The sequence below is a fragment of the Idiotropiscis lumnitzeri genome, chromosome 1 (assembly GCF_059441095.1).
Source record: "Idiotropiscis lumnitzeri isolate Australia: NSW breed Sydney's pygmy pipehorse chromosome 1, RoL_Ilum_1.0, whole genome shotgun sequence".
NCBI classification, from domain to species: Eukaryota; Metazoa; Chordata; class Actinopteri; order Syngnathiformes; family Syngnathidae; genus Idiotropiscis; species Idiotropiscis lumnitzeri.
Genome location: NC_142391.1, coordinates 47,350,927 through 47,376,420, shown reverse-complemented (window position 1 = coordinate 47,376,420; position 25,494 = coordinate 47,350,927). Strand labels below are relative to the sequence as shown.

At 44.8% G+C, this 25,494-nt stretch overlaps 1 pseudogene; it reads right to left on the bottom strand.

Annotated features, from left to right (window-relative positions):
• Nucleotides 1-1,695: 1,695 nt before the first annotated feature.
• Nucleotides 1,696-19,781, bottom strand: LOC148344821 (uncharacterized; annotated as a pseudogene).
• Between the last annotated feature and the right edge of the window lie 5,713 nt (nucleotides 19,782-25,494).

Genomic DNA, 25,494 nt, shown 5'->3' with positions numbered 1-25,494 from the left:
TTCGTTGTTGATGTGCGGGTCTGGCTCAGCTCCCCTCCGGACAGGTCGCCAGGCAAGGTTGGCTTGGTGATGGAAAAAACTTCTGACACACACCGGTGGTTGGAAAAAGAGTTTATTGATCTCAGCTGATGTCAGAAGTTCCCAAAAGAAAAAAAGGTCTCTCCCTCTCGCGCCTTCCCTTCTTATAGGGAAGGCAAACAAAGGACATGAATATCTAATTTTCCCTTATTGCATATGCATTTTATCCTGCTGTCTCTTAGCTGACTTTTCAAACAGCCTCTCTGTGCGAGGCACAGATCCCATTTCCAGATGCGACTTCTTGGCGCCAGACCCCTCTTCTGTAAACACCTCGCCGATGACCTCTGTTCAAAGTCCTGACCTTTCGTACCTGATGTTTGGGGCCCGCTGCCACTCAAAGCTGTAACTTAATACTAGGGAGCTCCAACCCCAAGAGTTGGTATTCCTAAAAGCAACAATCTCGTCATGGCCATAAAATGGGTTGCACATGTTAGCCCTTGTGAAAATACACTACATATCCCCCCTTCGAGACAAGCCCAGATTGCCTCGACACTTAATTAAGGTAAAACAAAAACGACATCAACATGAATTCAAAAATCTCATTCCAATATTTTATGCCAATCCCATCTCTACAATTTGAAACCCTATTTGACTAGATCCTAAATGATGCTCAAGGCATGTTACTTTAAGGTTAACTTTAGACTAGGAAAAACTACATCTAATAAGGCCAAATCACTCCCTGATGGCACCCTAACACCTCCCACAGGACTACACATAACCGCAGAAATTCAAGAGATCGCATATCAACCGCCCCGATTGCATCAAATTTACCCCTTGACTGGTAATTCTTTTAGCAAACCGACATTGACATTAGGCAAATTTCGATGCAGTCCTTACGGAAGTGTGAGGGAACCACCGAGCCTCCGTCGGAAAAAACCCCCTCGTGTAGAGAGTGGGGAAAAAGAGGGAGGCCCATACTAACCAACAAACAATGTTTACAGATTGCCACAAATACAAAGGCCATGAACATGAAAACGGGTATATAGGCGTCATATGACATGCTGAAGCACCACAGGTATAAGTGAAAGAATAATAATGCAGCAAATACAATTGATATCAAAACACAGTAAACATGTTCTACAGTGCCGCCCCTCCTGTGTGTGTAGTTGTGTGTGTGCGTGTGCGCAGTTCATTGCACTGATAGAGAAATGCGCCAACAGGACACCACTGCCCAGGGCCCGCAGTCCATATTCATCGTCCTTTCAGCAACGTTTACAGTCCCGATAACCGTTTGCGGAACCCCAGAACAGCTCCGTAGTGTCCTGTAACAGTAAAAACATCTGCCAGTAGAGTGCAATGACAATAGACACAACTCATCCGCGTCACATGTGAAGAACACCGCACTCGACAAAGACGGTCATGTTCAAAGTACGACCGCGGATTGAAATAAATGGACCCATTCTGCCAATGATATCCGAACGCATAAGGCTAACGCTACGACCGCAACAAACTAACCGTACATCCCCTTTGACCCCCCATGGATCCCATCCAACCTCGCAGCCATATTCAGGACATGACTGCCTCAGTCGGGCGACACTGTAGGAGTAACAAAATAAAACAAAAATCGATAAAACATATCTAAGATAACAATACATGCAAAGGAAAAAGAACCAAGAATTACACGCAGGGGTATTCTTCACGAGGATACACATCGACCAAATGACCATCTTCCATATCCCCTGAGTAATTATCAGTCTTAACAGTCATTACAGGCATCTGAGTTTGGTTCCCCGGCAGCACAACCCCCACCCATTTTAAAATCATGGCCTTGGCGAAGGTCAATAACACGGTACAAAAACAGAAAAGCACGCACAGTGTCACGATGAGCGCAGCCACCAACTGAGCCACGATCGCGCCCACAGGTCCCAATTTATCCTGCAACCAGTTATTGGCAGACCAGCCAGACACCTCGGTGGGGCCGAACGCATCCCTAATGACCCGCAAAGCATCAACAACACTCGTAATGTTATCGGAGGTGTCCGGGATTAGAGTGTAACATGCATCTCCCGTCAGATTCAAAGTCACGCATAACCCCCCTTGTCTAGCCAAAATATAGTCAAGTGCCATATCATGTTTCAGTAACGTCAGCCTATGGCTTTTTTGGGTACTTGACAAATATTCAAACCCCCGTATAGTCTCGTTAGCAAATCCCTGGAGAGTGTAGGTAATGTTATCAATGTGGTCTGCCAGAAAGGTGACGCCATACCAGGGAAGAAGACCTATCCCCCATTTTTCGCCCAGGCTAATCCTCCAATGGTATGCTGCTAACTTATGGAATTGTGCCATTTCTCTTTTCCCTCTACCCGAACGAGCATTGGGTTGAACCCCTTTTTTAATTGTCACCGCCTCATACGGGAGCTTCAGTGTTGCTGAATAGCAACATCCGACCCAACCGTAAGGTAAAAACAAGTATGCTTTGTTACCGCAGACCCACCAAATGTCTCTAAAATTACCTATGGTTCTATTACTAGGAACTGTCCGATTTGCCACCAACACCGTTTCGCTTTGACGACCGTCAAATGATCTGAATGTAACTGGATATTTACGAAGTCTGTCACCCCCAGGTTGCGCCTTGAACTGCATAAAATAAATATCACAGGTAGCTACTCCCATAAACACTCCTCTACCTCCGTGCGTAACATTAGAGCAAAAACAGTAGTGTACCCGCACAGGGGCCACCTGCATTGCGTCGGGGACAGCCGTACGAATGTCCTCATGTTCATCAAGCAAGTTTAAGTACGGGAGATCGCCCAACCAAGCACATTCGCCTCTCGGCCGAAATATGGCTCGAGAAGATTCTTCATCGTCTGGAGATTTCTCAGACTGTTCGTACACCAACCACAATAACAGGCGATATTGACAGCCGCTCGCCACTGGGACTGGGATGGACTCAAAGACAGAAAACAATGTGCTTGGCGTCTGAACCTTAACTACACAGGGGCCCTTCACAGTCTTTGATTGTCTAATTGAGTGTGTCAGTTGTTGATACCACATGTTTCGATTCGCCCACAAGTCGGGGCCTTGTAATGCCACGGAATCAAACCCATATGCCTTCCATTTCGCTTCTCGTCTCGACAAGGCCCGCAAATTGTTCCGCACCTCCGTAGGTGACCAGTCGGATTCAGAAAAGTAATCGACTTCGGTTGCAGGGAGTCGCTGTTGTTCCAGCGACTCCAATTTTTTCATTAACATTTCAGGTTGCGCAGACAACCCTATTGTCTCATTATCCGAAAATGTTACATAGGTAACAGATGGATCAGACACCTTGGGACCCGGTCTTCTCCCGTTAGGGAAGAGACTGGATCCTGGCAGTGGCTCCTTTTTGTTACGATTTGCCCTCCTCTCGGCTAATAATACTAAGTACATCATGTAGCTAGGTGCTCCCCGATTTGGGCCACTCACAGCCTTTTCTAGATCATATTCAAAGCAGGAGCATTTATATTGTCCCCAATTTTCCCCTCGTATTTTTTGTATCATCAAAGCACAGTCCCCCGTAACATCGAACCGCCTGTATGTGCTAAACCACAAAACATTGTTAGTCCGGGTCATTTTAGCCAAATCGAGAAGTGTCCCATTATTATCTTCCCATTGTGCTAGAAGGTTACATGACACTCTTTTATCTTGATTACAATAGCACGGCAGCAAGATGGAATTTCCCAAAGACCCCTCAATCGTAACTAATGTAACGTTTTGGTTTAACCTTGCGTCGGACTGGTCTGCTATATCTTGGTCCTGTTCCGGTGTTTCCCCTGCTGTTGCCTGGTTCCACGAGGTTATGTTCGGGCGAGCGGCTCTCACTTGTTCTGGGAGCGCAGCGGAAGTCAACCTCTCGGAACCGTCTTTCATCGCTTTCGTTGGCTGCGACATCACTGGCTTTACCATGAGCAAGTAACTCATGCTCATCGCCAGACCTAACATGGTCATTTTTGTCCCGATTTTTCTCTTGTATCTGCTCCAGGGCCTGTTCGTCACCTTTGGGGTGTCCTGGGGCTGTATCCTCGCAACCCTGTCTTTGAGTTGTCTCATCTTTCGGTGCTTTGACACAGTGGGACAGATGATACCAGGTTGGTGATCCTTTTACCTGTACTGCAGTGCCTGTACAGCGGACCACTTCGAACGGCCCCTGTCGCCGTTCGTTGAACCACTTTCGCCGAAACACCTTCACAAACACCTTGTCTCCCGGGTGTACTGTGTCCTTATTGTTCGCCTCGAGTCTTTCTTGAGCTTCTTCTTGCTTCTGCCTGTTAAAAACATATGTGGAAATGTTCCTATGTATCGACGTCAAATGTTTGACATACGTTTTCATCTCGTCCTCCAACACTGACAGACTTGGGGCTTTCCCACTTGTACGCAAGCATGGGGAGGGCATGCGTCTGCCTGTTACTAATTCATGTGGTGTTAGATGTAAATCGCGGAGTTCACTTGATCTGCATGCTAGCAGCGCAAGCGGAAGCGCTGCTACCCAATTTAAACCCGTATGCTGGCAAATTTTGACGATCCGATTTTTTAAAATGCCATTCATTTTTTCGCAAATGCCTTGGCTCTGTGGGTGATACACCGCTCCAAGCCGCTGTTTAATCCCTAATTTTTGCAAAATGATTTTGACTGTTTTATCCACGAACTCTTTCCCATTGTCTGACGATATCCGATCCGGAAGTCCCCACCTGCTAATGACTTCTCGACACAAAAACTTGGCGACAGACTGAGCATCTTTCCGTTTTGTTGGGCACGCTTCGGGCCACCGTGAAAACCTGTCGACCACAACCAACATGTATCGTTTTCCCTCGACTGGTTTTATCATGTCGACGAAATCCACGACTAGTTCTCGCATAGGACCATTCGGGGTTGGAACATAACCCGGCGGGGTTGGCACCCCTCTCCTCACATTATTTTTTAGGCATATGGCGCATCTCCCTATCATGTGATCGATTTGTTCGAGCAGATATGGAGCCCAAAAGCCATATTCTTTTGTGATTTTTCGCTTCACTTCCCCCCTAGACACATGGGCCATCCCATGTGCCTCCTGAATCAACAAGCCCAACAAATCAGGAGGGGCCACCATCAACCCCTCGTGATTTCTCCATAGGCCGGTCGGGTCTTGACACGCCCCCCTTTCTAACCACAATTGCTGATGCATGGGTCTTGCCGCCTCCTGTATCAAGATCACATCTTTTAGTGTAACCTTCTCCTCAAGGGCGATATCATGAGTGACCAACAGAACTTTGTCTGCGCCATTTACTTTTGTCACAGCTCGAGCTGCTTCGTCGGCCACCTTGTTGCCTTGTGTGACCTTTGACGAATCTGATCTATGCGCGGCACACTTCGCAATCGCTATTTTGGTAGGCTTCATCATAGCTTCCAACAATTTCATTATTTGTGCATGGTGCTGGATGGAGGAGCCATCAGCTCTCTTGAACCCGCGATTCCTCCATACAGCCCCAAACAGGTGACACACGCTATGTGCGTATGCCGAATCAGTATAGATTGTTACCTTCTTCCCTTCTGCCAGCGAGCATGCTTCTGTCAACCCCACCAGCTCAGCCAATTGAGCTGAGGCGGGCTGTGGTATCATTTCAGCCTTGATCACCACAAAATCCGAACCCTGTAACTGTACCACCGCGTACCCTGCATACAAGGACGCTCCACTCCGGTAACAGGAGCCATCCGTCCACAATTCCAGCTCTGCTTCCTGCAATGGGAGCGCTTGCAAATCTGATCGCAACCTAGAGTACCTTTCGGCCTCGTGTATGCAGTCGTGAGGTTCCCCATCCTCTGAGGTCGGCAAAAGAGCGGCTGGATTAACAGTGGTACACCTTGCCAGAATGACGTCCTCCTGCTCCAATAGCCTGTAGTAGTCTCGGAGCCTGGACTCTGTCAAGGTGTATTTTCCATGATTTAGGAGGGTCCTAAGACTATGATGTGTAAGAATCGTCACGGGATAGCCCATCGTGATGTATGAAGCTTTTTCATACATCAGATAGACGCCCACCATCGCCCTGTAACAGGGTGGCAGCCCCATCTCCACCTCAGAGTAGGCAGTCGAATAATAGGCCACAGGTTGGGGCCCGGATCCCATGCCTGTAGGCTGACAAAGAACTGCACATGCAAACCTACCCCCGGTCGACGTGGAAACATACAAGGCAAACTTCTGGGAATAGTCAGGCAATGTTAACGCAGGGGCCGCCTGTAATTTTTGTTTCACTGTTTCAAATGCTACCAATCCATCCGTTGTCCAATTCAAATTTGCATGCAACTTATCATTGCCTGAGTTTTTAATCATGGCCCTTAACGGTCCCACCAATTTGGCATAGTCTTCGACCCATGCTGATGAATAGCCTGCTATTCCCAAAAACATCAACATTTCTCGGACTGTTCTTGGTTTTGGGGCTTTTCGTATAGCCTCCACATGGCCGTCCGAAATGCTTCTGTGGCCGTGTGTGATTTTTTGACCCAAATAGGTAACCTGAGTTTGACAATACTGTAACTTTTTCTGAGAAACCTTATGCCCCTTTTCGGCCAAGAGTTGCAACAATTTGATTGAATCTTTATGGCAAATATTGACATCAGGTGCACAGACAATAATATCATCCACATATTGAATAACCGTGCTTTGCAAAAGTTGTCCCAGCCCTTCGAGGTCGTCTTTCAAGACTTTATTGAACACGTGTGGGCTATGTTTGTATCCCATAGGCAGTCTCTGATATTGATAGGACTGTCCCTGATACGTGAAACCGAACAGTCCCTGGGATTCACTGCTGAGCGGGATGCTGAAAAAAGCACCACACAAGTCCAACACCGTGAAATAAGCCGCCTCAGGAGGCACTTGGGCCAACAGAGTGTGAGGGTCTGGCACGTCGGCAACGTAGTCTGTCACTACTTCATTCACTGCACGAAGGTCATGAACCAGGCGATGGGAACCATCATGTTTTTTCAAAGGGAGTATTGGTGTATTGCTCACTGGGGTCTGGGTTATATTCAAAACCCCGGCCTCCAGCAGTCCTTTTATCTGTGGCTCGATCCCTTGGACCGCCTCCTCCTTCAGCGGGTATTGTGTTTTCCAAGGAGGCTTACAGCCAGGACGGAGATCGGCTCTCACAGGCTGCGCTGATTTCACGAGTCCGATATCAGTGCTATGACGTGACCACAGACATTCAGGTACTCGTCGCATCATATCTTCCATCAATGAGTCTGTCGTCATGCTACAGATTGACTCGTGTGTCATCCGCACTACCTGTGGGCGTCCATGCCCTTGGGAGGAGACCAAGATTTTCAAGAATCGTCGATCTTCGCTTATCCAAAGAGAGTTGTTTTCTTTCAAGGGGGAAAAGGCCGTGCCCTCTGCCTCCAGCATCATTTCTCCTATATGTTTCTGTTCATAGTTATCTCCGATCCTCAAGGTGACGTGCGGGGTGCTGTCCTTGATTTTGAATTCCTTGTCGAGATATTCGTCTCCCTGTATCCTCATGGCTGCTCCCTGTGGTCCTAGAACAATGCATGTAGTCGCCAAAGGTATCTTAGCGGACTGTCGACCCAGCCATTCTTCTGCTTGTGCCAGCGCATCATCCTTGAAGTATTGCAACGTGCAGTGGTAAGGATAATCGGGTAGTCGTGCTCCCGGCATGTTGGCTGAGATGAACTTCTCCCAGTTCGTATATGGCTCGAGTAACACTGGGCTGAGGTCGCCGATCCAGAAGACGGTGGACGTGATGTCTTCGGGACTCATCAACATTTGTCTACCCGCGTCGCACGAGAGCTCAACAGTGCAGCCACCGGGTGTGCACTTTATTGTGCAGTTCAGTCTACAGAGTGCATCCCTTCCGAGAAGGGCGACAGGAGTATGTTCAGCCACCAGAATTGGCAGCCTAATAGTTCGATCTTTACAGCAGAGCTTGACTGGTCTTGTGGCGGGAATCAGCTGTTTTACTCCCTCGAACCCTACTGTCCTCACAAACATGCCGGACATGGGGAGATGTGTAGCGTCTTTGGGCCGGACACAAGTGAAAGCAGCTCCACTGTCAACCATAACTGTCAATGGTTGATCATTCACTTCCACTGTTATTGTTGGTTCTTGTTCCGGGCCCGACACTACCAGCTGACATCCCCCCTTAGGATTCTCTGGGCACCCCTAAAACCCCGGCTCCGGCCCCCTTAAGGGGTTCATGGGGCCCTGAATTGGTCGGAATTGTCCCTTGTATCCTCCTCTAAATCCTCTCCTAGAATTATTTCCCCTCATCATAGTACAGTTGCGAGCTATATGGCCCTGTTCACCACATTCAAAACAGGCTGTGGCCCACGGTTGGACTTGGGCCCTGAATCTGTGGTTTCCCCCCCTTCCTCTCGTTTCTCTGTCTGTTCTTCCCCAAGTTTGGCCTTGTCCATAAGCTTGTGCGGGAAACGAATTAGGCGGGACATTAGTTAATGTTTGAGGTGGTGGGCCTGGAGGTGTTGGCAGCTGCTGTGGACTTGGTAGAGGTTGGGCCTGCAAAACAACAGCTTGCTTTCTTTCTTTCTTACCCTCCGTGAGCTGGAAGTGGTTGAGTTTTCTTACAACCTCCTGGTCCTGCTCTTTTTGAGCCAGCTCCTTCTTTCTTATGAAGTCCACTTGGTGGGCTATATGATCGCAATACACAGTCTTCGTCATATTTACAAGTCCCACTACCTCCGCCAATTTGCTTCTTACAGGCAGAGGTAAGCCTCCCTGAATCTTTGCTCTCAGGATAGATCTTTCCATTGGCGTGGTGTCGGGGTCGTTTCCTGTGATAAGTCTCCAAGTCTGATGTGCCCTGTCTACATATGCGCGCGGGTTTTCATCTTGTCCCAGAGGCTCAATTGTAATATTATCGGGATTTACATTTGTAGGATATGTGCTTTTCAGTGCTCCCCACATCCGGCCTCGGACTGCAGTAAACAGTTCAGAGTCGTATGCCGAGGTCGTTGCATAGCGGTTCAGCCCCGCCTTCTCTAAAATGTCCTTCATTGCATGAACCCCTTGAACGTTAGCCAAGAGTTTCTTTATGTCGCCTACTGCAAACTGCGTGCCCATCATACATTCTTCCAACTTGGATATCCACGGGTATGCGCCATCTTGAAGGGGGGGCAACTTCTCTAGGATGGCTGACATATCGGAGTTCTGCCAAGGCTTATATTCCAGCTGTTGACCTCGCACCACGACTGGGAGAATCTTGCTTGTTCCCATAGAGGCTCTTCCACCATCTCGTGGGCTAAGAGACAATTTAGACCCACCTTTAATTAATTCATTTTCAGTAATGTCCAAGTTTCGCAACTGATCTTTCAGTTCCCTCCGTCCCTCTGGTTCTGTGCTCCACTCCAACTCCTCCAGGCATTTGTTCTTTCTGTTTTCGATGTCCTTCAAAGCTGTCTTCCTCCAGCTTTCAGCACGTATAGGTGTGGACCGCATCGTAGGGATAGGGGTCCCATTCCTCCATTCCGCATCACTGTCTTCACTTTCGCTCCCCTCAGTGCTGGAGTCCCTGGTTTTCCTTGATTTTGGTGGTGTGCATCCTTTTTTCTCTGCCTTAATCAGAATGCTTTTAATTGCAGGGTCGTATCCACCCGCGGCCCCTTCTGTGTCACTTTGACTGTCATACATAGGCTTCCTCCTTGTTGACTTTTGCTCGTTCCGTTTAACGACTCGGGATTTGCTTTTCTTGCTCTGTGGTCTCGGGTTCATAACAATCGTGGTTTTAGCCTCCCCCGTTTCGATGATATCTTCGTCGTCATTTTCTATTTGATAACTACCTTCTTGGTTGATTACAGGCAGTTGAGGATAAACATTTTCATATTTTGGTTTCACCTCATACGGTGGGGGACTCTGAACCGGTGACCTATGTGAAAAAGGAGTTTTAACTTTAGCCATTAAATTCTTGGCTGCATCCAAATTCTTCAATACTTCCTCTGCAATTTTGTCTTTTTTGTCTTTAGCTTCCTGTTCCAGCTTCCTCCCCTCTTTGTCAAATATTCCCAGTACTCCTAATTCCCTTTTTCTCTTTTCCTTTCTTTTCTCCCCTTTTTTTCCTTTTTTCTGTTCTGCCTTGTATGTAGCTATAAGTACTCTGATGGTATCAATCACCTCCTGGTTAAAAGTCCCCTCCACCGGCCATGGTCTATCAATATCTGGCCATCTTTTGTTCCATTTTTTTGACATATTTGGAACCCCCTTGATGAGAGGGTTGTTTCTTAAGACCACATCAATGGGGGTGGTTACTGTTGAAAGGATTGGGCTTTTATCCGCCATCCTCCCCTTTTTTTTATTTTTTTTTTTTTTATTTTTTTTTATTTTTTTATTTATTTTTTTTCTAAGCCTCAATTCACAATTCTAGGCTGTTCAGATCCACCCCTTGAGATTTTTTTTTTTTTTTTTTTTTTTTTCAATATATGATTCTAATTGGGAGACAACGTCCTCCTTTCACCCGAACCTTGCCTTCACCGCAATGTCGCCTTATGTAAAACAGTCAACCGGCATAAAGTACCAGCGTCTAATTTGCCAACCTCAAAGGAAACCCCGCGGCCCCACACATTGCGCCCGTCCTTGCACGCAGCTCGCGAACACGTCAAAAATTATTTTACTTTATCTATTCATTTACTTATTTGTTTAATTATTATTATAATTTAATTTTATTTATTTATTTCTTTTCAATTTTCATTTTTTTCCTTAATTGATTAATTAATTAATTAAATGTTCAGTCTGACGTCAATATTCTCAACCCTAATTATGTGTCATCATCATACATGCAGGTGTGGACATATGGTGCAAGAGTTTGTTTACAAAATCACACTGGCCTTGATTATCGCAGTGGAGTGATTCACAAAGCCCTTCCCAGTGGCGGTGAGGGTGGGGGGTTTGAAGGATCAGCGGGTGCCTTCTCTTCTTCTTGGGGATGGTGTACGTCACCACCGTCTCGGATTTGTATGCAAAAAGGAAGCTCAGAGTTAAAGGGAGTTCAAGACAGTCTAGCACTTAGAGTTTTTTTTTTTTTTTTTTTTCACGAGACACTCGCCCCTACTATTCATTATTCCCTCATTCAGTATGTAAATTGCTCGTCTTCTTACTGGACGCCCTTGTGTGCAAGCCTATCCTATACGCTCACGGCAGACAGAAGGGGGGACGGACCGCCTCGCTGTTCATTCGCCAATCACGCGGCCCCCGGGCACCCAAGTTGCCAGGGGTTACACACCCTACCAAAGGCTCCAGTTTAGCGGCCCTTCTTCCTGCCGATTTACGGGCAGGCAATCTCAAGCCGACTAACCTCTTCTATCCCCTAAACTTCCCGCTCTTTCAAATTCACTCACGCTTTCCTTCTTGCATCGACTCAACCTACTTTGCCTCTCAATCATCTTCTAGTTACATCCAGTGCAATCCTTGCAAGGGATGCAAGCTCGCCCCGCCCAATACTAAATGAGCGATGCACCCGTCTCCCAAGTCTGACCCTCGCTCCGCGCGACCATTGTGTCCGCTCACGGGGGAGTCGACCGACGCGGATTCGGTGCAGGTTGGCCACCCCCACAACGAGCACGTCAGCCGACTGTGTCTCCCGCAAGCACGACACTCAGGCACGCAAGGAACTCCGATCGTGTCCCGGCCATCCAGTGCGCGCTCAGGGTGCGGGCGTAAAACATTAGGCGCACTCGCCCCCCCCCGGCAAGGATCCCAGGATGAAACATACCTCTCAACCTCCCGCTGCTCATACTCTTAGAGCCCTTTTGTTTTGATCGCTATGGATAATCCCAGCGCACTATATCTATCACACTGATCACAATTTAGACTTTATTTACCAGTTTGTCACTACTCGCCCTACAGCCCACATAACTTCAGACTATTCGACTTCTTGTTATCCTCCTGGCTATTTTTCGGTATCACAACACTCGTCCTCCTGTGTGATGGAATCGGAGGCGTTCCATCATTTTTGGACATACGGACAGACGTACACGGACATAGACAAACATACACACACGGGCCCGCAACATAGAGCACTCAGTTGTTCACAAAAAGGACGATCACAAACATGAATACATCAACGACACAAACTATTTCGTTATTGACCCGACGCGCTCCTCGTTTTGACGGCTTTCTCTCGCGGCGATCACATGTACACAACCCTCTACGGTTGTCAGCCAACGGCCACGCGTGCACGCGCAGCACCCGGACGTGTGTGCGTTTTGGATTTTCTATATGAAGTCATTTTGTCATCCCTACTTTCTTCATCCTAATATCAATATTATCACATTATAGTTAATGTTATTATCGACATGTCTCTATTAATTTTCGAAGCGCTTGTCTATCGTTCTCATTACTTCTGCAGACTTTCAAACATTTCAATTGTGTGCACACATCATTCATATACTGGTATACCATTATTAAACCCCCTAATTAGGCCTAATTTCCACGTACCCATATCACTTCATAAACCCCTGCGTACATCCTATGCCAAACGTGGACCGCAGCCAGGTTCTTGATTTTGCGTGGCCTTGACCAGAGCGCATTTGATCACCGGATATGTCTCAAACAGCGGAATCGAACCGGCTTGACAAGGAACATCCGTAACATATCGATCACGACGACAGCTCCTGGCTCCGCGCCGTCAACACTGAAGTGCGTCTCGTGCCTCAAATGCGCTCCATGCCTCGCTTGCCCAAACGATACGTGATAGCGCGCGTCTCTACTTCTGTTCGGATTTCTCACATGCCAAACTGTCCGAACTTCTCATCTCATCATCTCTTCTATTTCATATCTTCTCTTCTTATCTCATTAGTGGTCTTTTCAGCTCATAATTTCCTGCAAAAATTTACACCCTGGCCAGGGTCTGTACTCAAACTAAGCCTTTCACGACTATATAATCCATAGTTCGCTTCTTAGCTTTTCAACAGCAGTCTCGGAGCTATCCACTTCTTGTTTCTCATCTCTTTGACCACTCCCGCACAAGTCTCTTTACTTAGTTTCTTTCATCATTTTTTTTTTTTTTTTTATACTTTCCTAATGTTATTGCATAGTGGGTTACTTCGTGTCCCCTCACTAAGGCTCCATTTACTTAGTTTATTTCATCATTTTTTTTATACTTTCCTAATGTTATTGCATAGTGGGTTACTTCGTGTCCCCTCACTAAGGCTCCATTTACTTAGTTTATTTCATCATTTTTTTTATACTTTCCTAATGTTATTGCATAGTGGGTTACTTCGTGTCCCCTCACTAAGGCTCCATTTACTTAGTTTATTTCATCATTTTTTTTATACTTTCCTAATGTTATTGCATAGTGGGTTACTTCGTGTCCCCTCACTAAGGCTCCATTTACTTAGTTTCTTTCATCAGTTTTTTTTTTATACTTTTTCTAATGTTCTTGCATAGTGCGGTTATTTTGACCTTTTCTCATGTCTTAATCCTTCCAACGGCCTTTCCTACTCCAAAAACCAAGACATAGGGACAGCATTTTCCATGACCAACCAACCAGCAGACCCACACGCACAAGCTCTCTTTAACTGCCCCAGAACCCCCGACCGCTCAGACACAGGCGCCCAACATCCATTGTGAGTAAAAGCATCTCACCTCAAGTTCAGCCGGCCGGCTGTTGAACGCCTGCACCCCAGCACCCGGAGGCCCTCGCTGGAGCACGAATCCTGTTCGTGACGCCAAAATGTGGTAAATTTCGTTGTTGATGTGCGGGTCTGGCTCAGCTCCCCTCCGGACAGGTCGCCAGGCAAGGTTGGCTTGGTGATGGAAAAAACTTCTGACACACACCGGTGGTTGGAAAAAGAGTTTATTGATCTCAGCTGATGTCAGAAGTTCCCAAAAGAAAAAAAGGTCTCTCCCTCTCGCGCCTTCCCTTCTTATAGGGAAGGCAAACAAAGGACATGAATATCTAATTTTCCCTTATTGCATATGCATTTTATCCTGCTGTCTCTTAGCTGACTTTTCAAACAGCCTCTCTGTGCGAGGCACAGATCCCATTTCCAGATGCGACTTCTTGGCGCCAGACCCCTCTTCTGTAAACACCTCGCCGATGACCTCTGTTCAAAGTCCTGACCTTTCGTACCTGATGTTTGGGGCCCGCTGCCACTCAAAGCTGTAACTTAATACTAGGGAGCTCCAACCCCAAGAGTTGGTATTCCTAAAAGCAACAATCTCGTCATGGCCATAAAATGGGTTGCACATGTTAGCCCTTGTGAAAATACACTACAAAACAAAATGCTTTGTTAAAAAAAAAATTCCCACCCCTTTGCGGCCGTCAAAAAACTGTCTCTCCAGTCGGGAGAAAGGTGTCCAAGAGGTCAGGTCGCTGTTTGGTGGTAATTTGGACTCGGCTTCCACAGTCGTGTGGTGTGCCTTCTACTGGTGCGGGAAAAAGTGACGCTGGGCTGAGCGCACCTTATCAGTGTAATGTGACAATTAGGTCGCCGTGCAATGTGAATGTGGTGGGTGAAGGCTGCTTGATCCAATTGTTGTGACTAATATGCAAGTGATTTCATGAGCCCTGCGCGTCTGCAGCCACACAAGGTCATGAAACCATTTTTTGCAGTCACTGTTTGCTCAAATGGCTCATAGTAATTTGGTAGTGCTAATACATCTTAATCAATGAGTTCACACTTGACAAGTTCAAAAGCTTGTCAACCTCAAGTGTTCAAACATTTTTTTTTTCCTCAAATGTCATTGGCTTGTCATAAATGATGTCCAGCAATAGTCGTGTGATTTCTAAGTACTTTGCAATCCATGCCTGGCAATAATTGCGTACACCTATAAGGGACATCATTTACTTCTTTGTTATTGGTTTTAGGGCTCGGGCAACGCCTTCTTTTTGCTTGTCACCAAAAATGCGCCCCTTTTCAGTCAAAATGCGGCCTAAATATGTGACTTCCTTTTTTAACAGCTGCATCTCATCGGTTCAGTTTGATGACGCATTAAGTAATTCTCGAGGTCAAACATATGTTTAATATCTTCCTCAATGTCCTCACTGTTGTCACTGTCAGAGGGGGAATCCAGAGGTTTGGACATCAACTCGCAGTCCGAAGCCCCACTGGGGTCCCGGCCTAGTCATTCATTTTCCCAATCGTACACTTCCTTAAAACAAGTTCTCAAACCCTTCATTCATTATGTAAATTACTCGTCTTCTCCTTGGCCGCCCTCGTGTGCAAGCCTATCCTAGACGCTCACAGCAGAAAAAGAAGGGAGGGGGGGGGGCCTCACTGTTCATACGCCAATCACGCGGTCCCCAGGCAACCAAGCTGCCAGGGGTTACGCCCCCTACCAAAGGCTCCAGTTTACTGGCCACTCCTCCCTGCCAATTTACGAGCAGGCAATCTCAAGCCAATGGCAACAGCTCCTTCCCCCTAAACTTTCCGCTCGTTCCAATTCACTTACGCTTTCCTTCTGGCATCTGCCCAACCTACTTTACCTCTCAGTCATCTCCAACTCCCTCTTAACTTTCCGCTCATCCTATTTCACTTACGCTTTTCCTTCTCAACCTACCTTGCCTCTCAGTTAGAGAACCAAATTCTGCCCCCGCACCTCAGGTTTGACACCACTTAAAATTCAAAATCAGGAAACACCTATGCTTTTGCAAAGATTCCTCATGTTCACTTTCAAAACCTTCATTCCATCTTTCATAACACCTACTTCTCTCTTTCAATTCATGCAACCAACTCAGTGTCTTACATCCCTCAACCACATAGGTTCTCATTCTGTTACTCTATACAGTTTTCCACTTGCAAATCTGCCTATGACACCTTTCTCACTTGCCCTATCATTTGGACTTCATCAATCCTTTCTATGGAACATTAATTGTTCCTTTCCCTTTTCTACACATTCTTTTTCTTTCTTTACACATTCCTTTTCTTTTCTTATTAACTTCCAATCTCTACACTGCAAAGTTTCCCTGGACTTTACTATACTACCCAATACCCCAATTTTAGAAAATTGGACCAGTTTGTCAACACCTAGGGTGTTCTAAAAACTGGTTTCTCATCAGTAGGACAGCAACTCAATTTTCCTGTTGTGGCAATTCTCACTTCAACTTTTTCAGGTGGAGATTTCTTGTCTATTACATCCACAACAGTCTGCTGTTTATAATCCTACTGTATTACATGGGATAAAATACCAAGTGGTATTAGTAATCCCCAATCGCACACACTCCAGCTCACTGACTCAACCCCCACCCTTTCTCTTCTTTGTTCTCACACACACACATAGTCAGACTCAGACATATACACGGGCCCACAAAACAACACACACAGTTCTCAACATTGAACAGCTACAAACGAGAAGCTAATCAATATTTTTCAATTTCAACTAACCTACATTTTTCCTTTATTTCAAATTCGGAAAGTTGACAGTTAACTTCCTTCATCAATTCTGCCGCCATTTCTGACAGTCTTAATTGTTATGGTGTCTAGTTATGGTTCCTCAGTGTTGAGAAAAATTCAAATTGCCTGACTTTGGGTTGAATACCAAGCTTCTACTCCCAATTTGGAGCGGGTATTCCTGGGTGTTTTTACTCACAACCCTCGGTCAGTTTTAGATTTCTCAAACGTTGGACATTCATACAATACACATACACACTCACAGATTGATCAGTTCTGTGTCTGTGAAAATAGATAAACTATTTTCGTCTTCTATAAATAACAAACGTTGTACTATCACTTCCAAATATAGTAATAATTACATCTGTACTCTACCAGAAATAAGGACCCCTAAATCTGTCTTCCAGAAAAAACAACAGTTAATTCTGTACTATCCGAGCAGATATAATCAACTACACTTGTACTCTCTACCAGACAAGGAATGCCTTAATCTGCCTTCCAGAATAAACAACAGTTAATTCTGTACTGTCCGAGTCTTCCAACAAGTCTTCCAAAATAGCAAAGTTAAATCTGTATTTCTTCCAGAAAATAGCTAAGCTAAGATGTACTATCTCTTCGGGTAAAGGAACTCCCTGAAACCCTACTATCCTTCAAAAACCCAAAAAAGTTTTTTACTATCTGTTGTATACAACCACTGACCTGTGACAATCTCTCCGCTGGTCGAGACACTCGCGGTTCATGGATGAAGTCTGTGTTCTCTCCGGTGGAGGATGGCCGAGGACCGGCCTCCTGGAAGAGAGGACTTTTCACGATGGCGCCGTTTTCAGTCGTCGTCAATCGTCCACCGCAGATCACACGTTTTCATCCGGCATTCGAAGGACCAAGTAATGTTAAGGATGTTTCTATCAAAACAAGCCTGAACAAATGAATCAACCAGCCAAGATTGTCTGTCATTTCCGCGCGGGGCAGCCCTCGAACTCCGAGGCGAAGCCAGCGTGTTCGACTGCACACATGGTTTTTATTTGCATCAGCATAAGCAATTTGAATATGCAATACATACAGAATGGAAAACTTGACATTTGACTCCATCCCACTTGCCCACCCTCTTCCTGCCTATTCTAACGGTTTCAGCTTACAAGACACCTTTTGTTCATACTTCTGCTTATTCTAACAGCAAAAGGGAGCATGTTCACTCTGAACTTCATTTGACCTGTGTAGTGTATTTTCACAAGGCTTAACATGTTGAACTTATTTTATGGCCATGACGATATTGTTGCTTTAGAAATACCAAGCCTTGTGTTGGACCTCCCTAAATGCATAAGTTACAGCCTTAAGAGGCCTCGGGCCCCAACATTATCTACGAAGGGTTAAAGAGGTCATCAACACCCCAAGGGAGGTGTTTACAGAAAAGGGTTCTGGCGTTGGGGAGTCACATTCGCGATGAGGCCGTACCTGGCACCCGTAGCTGTCGAAAGTTTAATTAGAGGCCAGAAAGATACGAATGCATGTGCAACAAAGGGGGCCTGTAAGATTAGTTATAGTTTGAAACTTGCTAAGATGACAAACTAAACAACAAAACTAACAGATGAACATACAAACTTAAATTTCTTTAACACTTCCCCGGGCACGGGCGGTGCCAAGCGGCCCCTAAGTTTAACCAAATGGAAGCTCCGGAGGAGGAGGGCATGCTCGCGTCACAGTAAGCCGAAGAGGAGCACCTTCCCCGGGCACGGGCGGTTCCAAGCGGCCCCTAAGTTTAACCGAATGGAAGCTCCGGAGGAGGAGGGCATGCTCGCGTCACAGTAAGCCGAAGAGGAGCACCTTCCCCGGGCACGGGCGGTTCCAAGCGGCCCCTACGTTTAACTGAATGGAAGCTCCGGAGGAGGAGGGCATGCTCGCGTCACAGTAAGCCGAAGAGGAGCACCTTCCCCGGGCACGGGCGGTGCCAAGCGGCCCCTAAGTTTAACCGAATGGAAGTTCCGGAGGTCGGGCGTGTGTCACAGTTAAGCCGAATTGGAGCACCTCTTCCGCCCGGGCACGAGCGGAGCGCGAGGCTGTCCGTTATGAAAGAATAAATAAATAAAGAATGCCACCTTTTTTTCACAGGGCACACCGGACGGCGTACCATCAGGTTAAAGTCGGAGTAATTAAATAAATACAAAAAGAATGGCTGGGGAATAAAAAAATAATAAGTTTTAATAATAATTTGGTTTTTTTGTTATAACATGAATTTCACTCTCTCTCTCTCTCTCTCTCCCCGTATATATATATATATATATATAAATATAAATATTTATATATTTATTATATATATTGTATATTTTTTTTAAGCATTTTTGAAGGTGCGCCGCTACTTCGCGGATTTTCAGTTTTCGCGGGTGGTCTCGGTCCCCATTAACCGCGATAACCGAGGGTTCACTGTACTCCATAAAATTTACAAAAAGCGAGGTGAAACACTCAACCAGGGCTGCTTTTTTGAACATTTCTCGAGGGCCATGGCTAGCCATTTCAAAAAAGCTGCACAACTAACGTATAAAATATTGATAAATTTGCTCTGCCTGATGTGTGTGTCAAGTTTCACGAGTTGTCGTTCATATTTAGAACCTCATAATCAGCGTTGTTTTATTGCCGAACCGTGCAATGCCACTCCCACAACTTTTCACGAAAAAGGATGAATTTCGTATTGTGACATCCTCATGGCCGAAACAGTCCTCCGAGCATATATGAGGGCGACCTTGTTGAGTTGCACGGAGAAAAACATCCAAGAAAATAACTTGTATTAGCTTTTACCAGTTGGTGGCACTACTACTACGATGAAAAATAAGTTGGTAGATGTCTTCAGGGCTGAAGTATCCTCAAATGTGTACAACTTCGAGAAGATAGGATCATCTGAGTCATGTTGCCGGAGCTTTTGTTGCCACAAAGTACAATCGGACTTTTCAGCACCGTAATAGCCACGCCTTTTGCCAAAACGTCACAAACTCGGCAGAGAGTAAGATCATTGTCTTGAGTCTTTTCTGACTAATTTTCAGTCGGATTCGTCAAAAGGGCACCGTGCAGTACGTGAAAATTAAAATAAAAAAAAAATTTTGATTCCACTTGGCGGCGCTGTGTGTATAACAAAATAATAACATTAAGATGTCTTCAGGTCGGGACATTTTATTTACAGGTGAAGGTTTGGATTTTTAGGAGCATGTGCAGGGGAGTTATTAAGCATTCATTTATTTGTATTAGGTTCATTTTGTCTTCTTATTATTGATATTTGACTGATTCATTAAAAGCAGACAATTATGTTTTAGGTAAATTTTTTACCTGACATGTTTCGGCGAGTCTTTCGCCTTCTTCAGAGTGTCGCATGATGGTGTCTTGAGACCCGTCTTTATCAGCTGATGTTCCATGAGGGTGTGACTTACCTGTCAAAAAAATTAAAAATCAGAGCAGTAAAAGAATAAGCACAACATGAACATTACAAATCAGCAATCACTGACCACTGCAAAAGGGAAAACCACATCATGGACCGGGAGAAGGGCAGGGTCATCCGCACCGAAGAGAACAAACAACAGCGCTGGATCAGAGAGGCCATTGAGATCTGCAAGCGAGGCATAAAAACCATGAACAGAGACAAGGGAGCCTTTATCCTCTCGACCACCTGGAGCAGCATCTTGGCGGAGTGAACGGACAGCGGGGGGTGTGACTTGCCTTCATTCTTGTGACAGGTAAGTCACGCCCTCATTGAACATCAGCTGATAAAGACGGGTCACAATACACCATCATGTGACACTCTGAAGAAGGCGAAAGACTTTCGTATTGTGACATCCTCAAGGCCTAAACACTCATCCGGGCAAATATAAGGTAGATTTTGTGAACCTGCCCGGAGAAAAACATCAACGAAAATAATTTGTATTTGTTTTAACCAGTTGGTGGCGCTACCACTGCGATCAAAAATAAGTTGGCAGCCGTCTTCAGGGCCTGAATATCCTCAAATGTGAAAAATTTCGAGAAGATGGATCATCTGAATCATTTTGCAGGAACTTTTGTTGCCACGGAGAATAATCAGACTCTGCGGCACCGCAATAGCCACGCCCTTCGAAGGAAAGTCACAAAAATAGGGATAGCGTAAGATCAATGTCTTGAGTCTTTTCTAGCCAATTTTCAATCGGATTCGTTAAAAGGGCACCGTGCAGTACGTCAAAATGTAAAAAATGATATTGATTGGCGCAAGGTGTATAACAGAATATAAACATATAGATGTCTTCAGGTACCGACTCTATGTACATGTGAAGTTTTGGATTTTTAGCAGCATGTGCATGAGAGTTATTAAGCATTTTGTCCATTGCGGTGAAGGAAATCTTAAGTGAAAACTTCGAAGCCCCGCCCCCGTCATATAGTATTTCGGAAACAAAAGATTTTAGCCCCAGTGTTTGTCCCAGGTCTTAAGATGCTACAGACAGAATTTTAAGGCAATCAGATGAAGCCTTTAGGATCAGGGTGCAAAAGAATGACCCATGTAAACATGCAAAAAAGGGCAAAAGTAGGACTTTCAAAAATTCATAACTCACTTCCTGTTCATATTAGACGTTAAAATATCAAATTTTTCGCCATGCCCGATGAGACTGCCAAGTTTGGTGAGTTTTTGTGCATGTTTCGGGGGTCAAAAATGCGATCGAACAAATCGGAAAAATAATAATAATAATAATTTCAACAAAAACAATAGCGACTTCGCAGCGGTCGCTGCTCAGGCCCTAATAATAATAATAATAATAATAATAAAAGTAATAATATTTTCTACAAAAACAATAGGGACCTCGCAGCCGTCGCAGCTCGGGCCCTAATAACAATTTCTAGAAAAACGATAGGGACATCGCAGCGGTCACTGCTCGGGCCCTAATAATAATAATAATAATAATTTCCACAAAAACAATGGGGACCTCGTAGCGGTTGCTGCTCGGGCCCTAATAATAATTTCTACATAAACAATAGGGACCTCGCCGCGGTCGCTGCTCGGGCCCCAATAATAATTTCTACACAAAGTCCATTGTGGTGACCCGCCCCTTTTAAGTAAATTCAAAATGGCCGACTTCCTGTAAAACCTAGCTCATTGCTCCAAGAGACTTTTTTGTAGGTCTTGGTCTTATACATACAGCGAACCCTCGCTACTTCGCGGTTCACCTTTCGCGGGTTCAGTGCTTCGCGGGTATAAAAAATATTCGGGGGCATTGTAGTTTCGCCGAGCGGCACGACGGGCGCTGGAGCGGTTAGACGGCCGACGTGCGCCGAAGAAGAGCGTGGGCGAAGAGGAGAGTGGACGAAGAAGAGCACGTTCCCCCGGACACGATCGGTGGCGACGTTTCGCGCGGTTCGGACCGTACCAGGGCTCCGGCCGGCGTGCGTGGCAGTTAAGCCGTAGAGGAGCACCGTCCCCGGGCACGGGCGGTGCCAAGCGGCCCCTAAGTTTAACCGAATGGAAGCTCTGGAGGAGGAGGGCATGCTCGCGTCACAGTAAGCCGAAGAGGAGCACCTTCCCCGGGCACGGGCGGTTCCAAGCGGCCCCTAAGTTTAACCAAATGGAAGCTCCGGAGGAGGAGGGCATGCTCGCGTCACAGTAAGCCGAAGAGGAGCACCTTCGCCGGGCACGGGCGGTTCCAAGCGGCCCCTAAGTTTAACCGAATGGAAGCTCCGGAGGAGGCGGGCATGCTCGCGTCACAGTAAGCCGAAGAGGAGCACCTTCCCCGGGCACGGGCGGTGCCAAGCGGCCCCTAAGTTTAACCGAATGGAAGCTCCGGGGGAGGAGGGCGGGCGTGTGTCACAGTTAAGCCGAATTGGAACACCTCTTCCGCCCGGGCACGAACGGAGCGCGAAGCTGTCAGTTATGAATGAATAAATGAATAAATAAATAAATAAATAAAGAATGCCACCTTTCATTTCACAGGGAACACCGGACGGCGTACCAGCAGGTAAAAGTCGGAGTAATTAAATAAATACAAAAAGAATGGCTGGGGAATAAAAAAATAATACGTTTTAATAATAATTTGTTTTTTTTGTTATAACATGAATTTTACTCTCTCTCTCTCTCTCTCTCCCCGTATATATATATACATACATATATATATATACATACATATATATATATATATACATACATATATATATATATATATACATACATATATATATATATATATATATATACATATATACACACACATATATATATATATACACACACATATATATATATATACACATATATATATATAGATACATACATATATATATATATATATACATACATACATATATACATATACATATATACATATACATATATATATATACATATATATATATATATACATACATATATATACATATATATATATATATACATATATACATATATATATATATATACATATATACATATATATATATATATACATATATACATATATATATATATATATATATATATATATATTTATTATATATATTGTATATTTTTTTAAGCATTTTTGAAGGTGCGCCGCTACTTCGCGGATTTTCAGTTTTCGCGGGTGGTCTCTGTCCCCATTAACCGCGATAACCGAGGATTCACTGTACTCCATAAAATTTACAAAAAGCGAGGTGAAACACTCAACCAGGGCTGCTTTTTTTAACATTTCTCGAGGGCCATGGCGAGCCATTTCAAAAAAGCTGCACAACTAACGTATAAAATATTGATAAATTTGCTCGGCCTGATGTGTGTGTAAAGTTTCACGAGTTGTCGTTCATATTTAGAACCTCATAATCAGCGTTGTTTTATTGCCGAACAGTGCAATGCCACTCCCACAACTTTACAAGAAAAAGGACGAATTTCGTATTGTGACATCCTCATGGCCGAAACAGTCATCCGAGCATATATGAGGGCGACCTTGTTGAGTTGCACGGAGAAAAACATCCAAGAAAATAACTTGTATTAGCTTTTACCAGTTGGTGGCGCTACTACTACGATGAAAAATAAGTTGGTAGATGTCTTCAGGGCTGAAGTATCCTCAAATGTGTACAACTTCGAGAAGATAGGATCATCTGAGTCATGTTGCCGGAGCTTTTATTGCCACAGAGTACAATCTGACTTTTCAGCACCGTAATAGCCACGCCTTTTGCCAAAACGTCACAAAATTCGGCAGAGAGTAAGATCATTGTCTTGAGTCTTTTCTGACTAATTTTCAGTCGGATTCGTCAAAAGGGCACCGTGCATAATGTGAAAATTTAAATAAAAACAAATTTTTGATTCCACTTGGCGGCGCTGTGTGTATAACAAAATAATAACATTAAGTTGTCTTCAGGTCGGGACGTTTTATTTACAGGTGAAGGTTTGGATTTTTAGGAGCATGTGCAGGGGAGTTATTAAGCATTCATTTATTTGTATTAGGTTCATTTTGTCTTCTTATTATTGATATTTGACTGATTCATTAAAAGCAGACAATTATGTTTTAGGTTAATTTTTTACCTGACATGTTTCGGCGAGTCTTTCGCCTTCTTCAGAGTGTCGCATGATGGTGTCTTGAGACCCGTCTTTATCAGCTGATGTTCCATGAGGGTGTGACGTACCTGTCAAAAAAATGAAAAATCAGAGCAGTAAAAGAACAAGCACAACATGAACATTACAAATCAGCAATCACTGACCACTGCAAAAGGGAAAACCACATCATGGACCGGGAGAAGGGCAGGGTCATCCGCACCGAAGAGAACAAACAACAGCGCTGAATCAGAGAGGCCATTGAGATCTGCAAGCGAGGCATAAAAACCATGAACAGAGACAAGGGAGCCTTCATCCTCTCTACCACCTGGAGCAGCATCTTGGCGGAGTGAACGGACAGCGGGGGGCGTGACTTGCCTTCATTCTTGTGAATGGTAAGTCACGCCCTCATGGAACATCAGCTGATAAAGACGGGCCACAAGACACCATCATGTGACACTCTGAAGAAGGCGAAAGACTTTCGTATTTTGACATCCTCAAGGCTTAAACACTCATCCGAGCAAATATAAGGTAGATTTTGTTAACCTGCCCGGAGAAAAACATCAACGAAAATAATTTGTATTTGTTTTAACCAGTTGGTGGCGCTACCACTGCGATCAAAAATAAGTTGGCAGCCGTCTTCAGGGCCTGAATATCCTCAAATGTGAAAAATTTCAAGAAGATGGATCATCTGAATCATTTTGCAGGAACTTTTGTTGCCACGGAGAATAATCAGACTCTGCGGCACCGTAATAGCCACGCCCTTCGAAGGAAAGTCACAAAAATAGGGATAGAGTAAGATCAATGTCTTGAGTCTTTTCTAGCCAATTTTCAATCGGATTCGTTAAAAGGGCACCGTGCAGTACGTCAAAATGTAAAAAATGATATTGATTGGCGCAAGGTGTATAACTGAATATAAACATATAGATGTTTTCAGGTACCGACTCTTTATGTACATGTGAAGTTTTGGATTTTTAGCAGCATGTGCAAGAGAGTTATTAAGCATTTTGTCCATTGCGGCGAAGGAAATCTTAAGTGAAAACTTCGAAGCCCCGCCCCCGTCATATAGTATTTCGGAAACAAAAAATTTTAGCCCCAGTGTTTGTCCCAGGTCTTAAGATGCTACAGACAGAATTTTAAGGCAATCAGATGAAGCCTTTAGGATCAGGGTGCAAAAGAATGACCCCTGTAAACATGCAAAAAAGGGCAAAAGTCGGACTTTCAAAAATTCATAACTCACTTCCTATTCATATTAGACATTAAAATATCACATTTTTCGCCATGCCCGATGAGACTGCCAAGTTTGGTGAATTTTTGTGCATGTTTCGGGGGTCAAAAATGCAATCGAACAATCGGAAAAATAATAATAATAATAATTTCTACAAAAACAATAGGGACTTCGCAGCGGTCGCTGCTCAGGCCCTAATAATAATAATAATAATAATAATAATAAAAGTAATAATATTTTCTACATAAACAATAGGGACCTCGCAGCCGTCACTGCTCGGGCCCGAATAATAATAATAATAAAAATAATAATAATTTCCACAAAAACAATGGGGACCTCGTAGCGGTCGCTGCTCGGGCCCTAATAATAATTTCTACAAAAACAA